Source organism: Thermobia domestica, chromosome 4 (assembly GCF_964235325.1).
Source record: "Thermobia domestica chromosome 4, izTheDome1.hap1.1, whole genome shotgun sequence".
In the NCBI taxonomy this organism is placed as follows: domain Eukaryota; kingdom Metazoa; phylum Arthropoda; class Insecta; order Zygentoma; family Lepismatidae; genus Thermobia; species Thermobia domestica.
In genome coordinates, this window is record NC_137457.1 from 65,993,972 (window position 1) to 66,002,155 (window position 8,184).

Genomic DNA, 8,184 nt, shown 5'->3' on the forward strand with positions numbered 1-8,184 from the left:
GAAATTTATATATATTGTTAAAATCCTAATAATGACATTAAAAACACTCCTTTCGTTGTAAACTAGACTAAATAATGAATACATATATCATGAAGAAGTCTCATTCTGTTCAAAAATAAAATCAAAAATGACATTCGAACTTAAAATTTGAGTTAGGAGGCTGAGTACTGGCACATTCACCCTATATTATTTTTAGCCATGGCTTCCATTAATGCACAACCCGATATGGTACAGAGGCAGCACAAAGGTCACCTCAAATAAATTGAAGAATTATTGGGATATTTTATGAAAAGGGGTTATAGCCCCACACAAGTTACTGGCACATGCAAGGAGCATTAGAACATAAATTCTGTGACATTTGTGAAAAATCTGACGCTCACTGGCATTTCCGGAACAAAATTTTGAATTTTTGTAAAGGTGCATCATCTAATGCTTCGTCCCCTGTGCCCCCCTAAGGCGGTGCGTTACCAAAATAGCATTCCATATTTCAAAAATGCATACTCTTTTGCTACAATGACGCCAAATTTCACACTAATTAACAAAAACACCTTCTTCTCGTATGTCCCTACTAAATCTCGAGCCGGGCTCTAACCGGGCCGGGCACATTTCGGGCCGAGCCGGGCCGGGCACAAATCGGGCCGAGCCGGGCCGGCCCGATAGTCTGAAAGACGGTTCGGAAACTAATGTTGGCAGCCTGTGTTAATCGTAATGTGGGAAATTAACTCTTTATTCAAGACTGTAAAGTACTGTACTTCTACTACTCTTATTACTACTACTACTGCTACTGCTATTATTATTATTATTATTATTATTATTATTATTATTATTATTATTATTATTATTATTATTATTATTACTTCTACTACTACAACTGCTACGAACGTCAGAGTTGACATGTCTGGTGGTACATACTTTACAATCTAAGTACAGAAAAAATCGAAGAAATAATAGTTATTATGGCCAGTCTACGTAGTCTGGCCAGTAGAATGCATTCACATCTGGTGCTAGAGGTCGTCGGATCGATCCCTCCTCGTGTTATGTGAGCTTTGTTGTGGACAAAAATCGTGAGGTTGGGAGTTTTTAGATTAGACCGTTTTCGTCCACTGTCTTCATTCCACCAATTCATCCATCATCATTCATACGTCTTGAGCCGTAATTGCCTAAAGAACATATGAGAATATCAAGTCCTTGACCTACTAATTAGAATTTGTTCCGCTACATTAGACCACGGAGGCCGAAACCATGAACTGGCGTGTTCATAAGATTAGCGCAATTTGTAGTAATGTTCAATTAGCACGGCAGATTCCAAATCATATTACATGTTCCTGTGTTCTTTATAATTCGATGCTACAATAATAATAACAAAAAACAATGATCAAATAAATCACCCAGACCCCAGGATCGATGAAATGTTCCTGGAACGGTGCGTAACAAGTAAATAACAGAGCTATATGACTTAATGCGAGGCAGTAAATCAAAACAAAATCCACACATATCATTGTTGATCAAAAAATACCTCAAAAGTCCCCTGAATGAAAAATGTATAATATCAGCTATCAAAAATGTCTCTTAACATCACATATAATAGAAGGGATAGTTGATATTAAGCAAATGAAAATATAAGGTTTCCTAAGAAACCAATAGTGCAAAATGAACATCGCTTTACTGTATGTCCTTGTACGCATCGAATAGCACGGAAACAGATTCAACAGTTTCAGGCTTTAAAGCATTTCTCCGTTCCTGAGTACTAAAATCTCTTTGAGTAGACGCACTAGAAGCAGGGATGACGAGATACTGACGCGTTAATTTACACAATTTTGGTAATGTTTGTTCTTGTTGCTTCCACCACTGCAGTATATCTAGTTCTCTTACACATGATGACATGTTGAGGTAGATGTCTACTTCATCATCAAATTCACCAGAGACTGAATGTCTATCTTCCCAATCCATTAGTTTATTCTTCTTTGTAGGTGGTTCCAAGTTATGCCAACTAGCCTAAAGGAGACGATGGTGAGAAATAAATGAAATAGTGGAGTAAATAAAGTGGAAGGAAACAGGAGAACGCCGCGAACCCCACACACGGTGTTTGTCCACCACAAAGTTCACTTGGCGAGAGCTCGGATCAAACCAGGGACCCCATACACCAGAGGTGAACGCTCAACCGCTGAGCCACCGTTCCAGGAACACCTAATCGACCCTGGCGATTTGGTGATTTATTTGATCATTAGATTTTGTTATATTTGTAGCATCATACTATAAACAATACATGAACATGTAACATCATTCGATATTTGCCTTGCTAATTGAACATTACTACAAATTGCACTGATTTTATGAGCACGCCAGTTTATGGTTTTGCCCTCCGTGGTCCAATGGTAGCGTACCAAATTCTACTTACTAGGTCAAGTACTTGACTTTACCATACGTTCTTTAGGTAATTACTGCTCAGGCTGAATGGATGATGATGTGATGAATTGGTGGAAAGAAAACAGTGGGAGGAAGCGGGACCACCCCAGAAACTCCCATGCACACGATGTTTGTCCACAACAAAGCTCACATAGCATGAGCAGGGATTGATCCGACGACCTCTAGCACCAGATGTGAGTGTTTTTTCTATTGAGCCACTATTCTCCCTCGTAGATCAAGCATCGGTTCACATTCTACGCAGACCGGCCATAATAACTAGCATTTCTCAATTTTATTCTGTACTTAGAAGGTAAATTCGGTACCATCAGACATGTCAACTCTGACGCGAAGTCGTAGCACTTGTAGTAGTATTAGCAGTGGTCGTAGTAGTAATAGTAGAAGTATTAATAGTAGTAGTAGAAGTAGTAATAGTAATAGTATTACCAGTACATCACAGTCTTGAATAAAGAGTCAGTTTCCCAAACACATTTCGATTAACATAGGCTGACAGTAAGACCGTACAAACACGGCAAAAATAGAGGTAGTGGAGGACATTAAAAAAAAAACAAGTAGGCTGACAACATTAGTTTCCGAACCGTCTTTCAGACTATCGGGCCGGCCCGGCTCGGCCCGGTTCGGCCCGAAATGTGCCCGGCCCGGTTAGGGCACGGTCCAGTTTGATATTACTTGAAACGGGTCGGGCCGGGCCGGGCACCGGGCCGAATCGGGCGCGCCCGGCCCGTGCAGGGCTCTGGTGCAGGGCTCTGATTCATATCCACTGCAAACGCTGTTTTTGTTCCATTTTGACTTTTATTTTAGTACTCAGACGAGAATTGTGTTCTATGTCTTAGTTCTCTGCATTCTTTCACATATGGAAAGATTCGTTTACGTATCTAAATGTTTCATTACGTATGGAGAGCTAAATGACAAACAGGCATGTGCTGATATTAATACAAAGTTTCGAAATATTGAATTATTAAGTATTTCAACCAATGTTGCTTTTTTATACAATTAATAACAAGTCTTATTATATTTAAAAGAAGAAAAACACATCTGCAAAATTTCTCCCGATTGCAAAGGTTGACTTCGAATTTCGAACCTGGTTTACTTTTTCCCGAAGATACCCGAAGCTGGACTTAGAATTTTTTTTCCTTAAAATAGCAATAAAGAATGCCCTCGACCTTTGAGACAACATGTACCTTTCGGGAGTCAACTTTCAAAAGTTTGGTGTGGGTTCTTTTGCCCCATAAAACTGTTTTTCTGCAGCAAATATAAAAGCATTCCTTTATTTTTTTGCGTATTTGTCCATACAAAAAGTTTCGTTGGAATTCTTCGTGGCCTTTACACACATATGACATACTGTTACCATCATTTTTTATATTTCGTGATCAAAGGTTTGGAGGGGTCCGAGCCCCCTAACCGTTTTTCTCAGAAAAATACGAAACCCGTTTGCCCTCAATTTAAACCTACAATATCTGTGCAATATTTGATTCAATTTGGTTCACTTCTTCGCGTCTTTCGGGCGTCAACTTTTAAAATTTTGGGTGGGTCTCTTGCCGCCTAAAACCGTTTTCCCGCAGATCATAAAAAACCCGTATTCCTTTATTTTTTGCGTATTGTCCATACAAAAGGTTGTGTTGCAATTCTTCATGTCCTTTACACACATCTGACATACTAGCATTTTTCATATTTCGTGATCAAAGGTTTGGAGGGGTCGGCGCCCCACGCTTCCGTTTTCCCCAGGAAAATACGAAACTCGTATTCCCTCATTTTATGTCTACAATATCTGTGCACTATTTAATTCACTTCGCCTCACTTCTTCTTGCCTTTCAAAACTTTGGGTGGGTTCTTTTGCCCCCTACAACTGTTTCTCCGCAGAAAATAAAAAAACGTATTCCTTTATTTTTTGCGTATTGTCCATACAGAAAGTTTCTTTGGAATTCTTGGTGGGCTTCACACACACCTGACAATCTGTTACTAGCACTCTTGATATTTCGTGATCAAAGGTTCAGAAGAGTCCGGGCCCCAACTAACCGGTTTTTTTAGGTAAATACAAAACTCGTATTCCCTCGTTTTATGTCTACAATATTTGTGAAAAATTTCATTCACTTCCGTTTACTTTTTCTTACTTTTTGGCGTCAAATTTCAAAATTTTGGGATGGGGTCTTTTGCCCCATAAAACCGTTTTTCCGCAAAAATAAAAAAACCCGTATTCCTTTGTTTTCAATGCATTGTCCATACAAAAGTTTCGGTGCAATTCTTCATGTCCTGTACACACATTTGACATACTGTTAGTAGCACTTTTGATTTTTCGTTATCAAACGTTTGGAGGGGTCGGCGCTCCACCCGACTATTTTCTCTAGAAAAATACCAAACCGGTAACCTCATTTTCTGTCTGCAATATCTGTGCAAATTTCATTTACTTCGGCTCATTTCTTCTTGTCTTTCGGGTGTCAACTTTCAAAATTTTGGGTAGGAGCCTTTGACCCCTAAAACAGTTTTTCCGCAGGAAATAAGAAACTCGTATTGATTTATTTTATGGTTATTTTCCATACAAAATGTTTCGTTGCAATTCTTCATTTCCTTTACACACACCTCACTGTTACTAGTACTTTTGATATTTAGTGATCAAAACTTTGGAAGGGTTCGTGCCCTTTCCAACAGTTTTTTCCAGGAAAATACGAAACCCGTATTCACTCATTTTACGTTTACAATATGTGTGCACAAGTTCATTCATTTCGATTCACTTGTCCTTGCTTTTCGTTCGTCAACTCTCAAAATTTTGGGTGGGTGCTTTTCCCCGTAAAACCATTTTTACGCAGAAAATAAAAAAACAAACAGTATTCGTATGTTTTTCGCATATTATCCATACATTAAGTTTCGTTGCAATTCTTCATGTTCTTTAGACACATCTCACATACTGTTACTAGCACTTTTGATATTTCGTGATCAAATGTTTGGAGGGGTCCGTGCCTCACCGAACCTTTTTTTGCAGGAAAATACGAAACCCGTATTTCCTCATTTTAAACCTACGACATCTTTGCAATATTTCACTCACTTCGGTTCACTTCTTCTTATCTTTCTCGCGTCAACTTTAAAATTTTGGGGTGGGTTCTTTTACCCTATAAAACTGTCTTTCCGCAGAAAATAAAAAAAAAACGTATTCCTTTATTTTCTGCGTATTGTCCATACAAAAAGTTTCGTTGTAATTCTTCATGTCCTTTACACCCATCTGACATTTGTTACTAGTACTTTTGATATTTCATGATCAAATGTTTGGAGGAGTCCGCGCCCTACCCAGCCGTTTTTTAAAGGAAAATAAGAAACCCGTATTCCCTCATTTTATGTTTATAATATCTGTGCAGAATTTCATTCAGTTCGGTTCACTTCTTCTTACCTTTCGGACGTCAAATTTCAAAATTTTTCGTGGGGGCTTTTGCCCCCTTAAACTGTTTTCCGCAGAACTTTAAAACCTCGTATTCCTTTATTTTTTACGTGTTGTCCATAGAAAAAGTTTCCTTACAATTCTTCATGTCCTTTACACCCATCTGACGTAATGTTACAAGCATTTTTGATATATCGTGATCAAGGGTTTGGAGGGGTCCGTGCCCCACCCTACCGTTTTTTTTTTCAGGAAGATATGAAGCCTGTATTCCCACATTTTACGTCTGCAATATCTGTGCACAATTTTATTTACTTGGGTTCAGTTATTCTTGCCTTTCGCGTGTCAATTTTCAAAATTTTGGGTGAGTCTTTTATATTAAACCTTTACTTTATGTAACTTTTTCTTTTTTAAAATTCTTTTTTTTGGGGGGGAGAAGGAGAGAAATGTTTTTTCTGATGTGTGTCTTTTGCCATTCATCTTTTTTGAACTCCTTAAGTAAGATCATTTTGTAACTTTTGATGTCATCCAACTCCGTCACGATAATAAAATTGTCATTCTTAACAATTTGTTTCATTTCCTTATTTTTCACTTTGCCACACTGATATATTTTTAACAAAATTGAGGTTTGGTCCAGCGCCTTTCGAATTCGGAACCAACCCAACCGCCGAGGGTTGCCTGCTATTGGGTTGCCTGCTATTGCAGGAAAACGAGAATTGCAGGTGGTAATGCACTTTTGGAGTCGTGTATACCATTAAAATAAACGAATGAGGGCCATTTCAAAATGTGGCCAAACCATTTAGCTGTAGTGCGAAGTCTTCAAATTCGAATTAAGAATTTTGTCCAATTTTTGTACATTTTTTCAGCCAAGAAAAAAATGTGTACCATTAAAACAAAAGAGGGACGGCCATTTCAAAATTTGACTGAACCGTTTAGCTGTAGTGCGACATCTTCAATTCGAATTTAACTAGATCAGAATTTTGTCCAATTTTTGTCCATTATTGTCCAACCAAGAGGAAAATTTGTACAATTAAAATAAACGAGGGAGACCTATTTCAAAGTTTGGGGCACATCGATCACCTGTAGTGCAACATCTTGAAATTCGAATTTTAAATAACTCAGAATTTTGTCCAATTTTTTACCATTTTTGCCCATCCAAGAAAAAATTTTGTTCCATTAAAATAAATGAAGGATGGACATTTCAAAATTTGGCCGAACCATTTAGCAGTAGTGAGACATCTTCAAATTCTAGTTTTAAATAGCTCAACATTTTTTCCAATTATTGTCAATTTCTGTCCACCGAAGAAAAAAGTTTCTACCATTAAAATAAACGAGGCAGGGCAATTTCAAAATTTGGGGCACTTCAATCACCTGTAGTGCGACATCTTCAAATTCGAATTTTAAGTAGCTCAGAATTTTGTCCAATCTTGTCCATTTCTGTCCACCCAAGAAAAAATTTTGTAACATTAAAATAAACGAGGTAGGGCCATTTCAAAATTTGGCCGAACCATTTAACTGTAGTGCTACATCTTCAAACTCGAATTTTAAGTAGCTCAGAATTTTGTCCAATTTTTGTCCATTTTCGTCCACCCAAGAAAAAATCTGTACCATTAAAATAAATGAGGGAGTGCCATTTCAAAATTTGGCCGAACCATTTAGCTGTAGTTTCACGTCTTCAAATTCGAATTCTAAGTAGCTCAGAAGTTTGTCCAATTTTTGTCCATTTTTGTCCATCCAAGAAAAAAATTTTTACCATTAAAATAAACGAGAGAGCGCCATTTCAAAATTTGCAGAACCATTTAGCTGTAGTGCGACATCTTCAAATTCGAATTTTAACTAACTCAAAATTTTGTACAATTTTTTTCCGTTTTTGCCCACCCAAGAAAAAATTTTGTACCATTAAAATAAATGAGGGAGGGACGTTTCAAAATTTGGCCGAACCATTTAGCAGTAGTGAGACATCTTCAAATTCTAGTTTTAAGTAGCTAAAAATTTTTTCCAATTATTGTCCATTTTTGTCCACCCAAGAAAAACGTTTGTTCCAGTAAAATAAACGAGGCAGAGAAATTTCAAAATTTGGGCACTTCGATCACCTGTAGTGCGACATCTTCAAATTCGAATTTTAACTAACTTAGAATTTTGTCCAATTTTTGTCCATTATTGTCCAACAAAGAAAAAAATTGTACCATTAAAATAAACGAGGGAGGCGCATTTCAAAATTTTGCTGAACCATTATCTGTAGTGCGACAACTTCAAATTCTAATTTTAAGTAGCTCAAAATTTTGTCCAATATTTGTCAATTTTTGTCCACCCAAGAAAAAAGTTTGTACCATTAAAATAAAAGAGGCACGGCCATTTCAAAATTTGGGGCACTTCGATCACATGTAGTGCGTCAT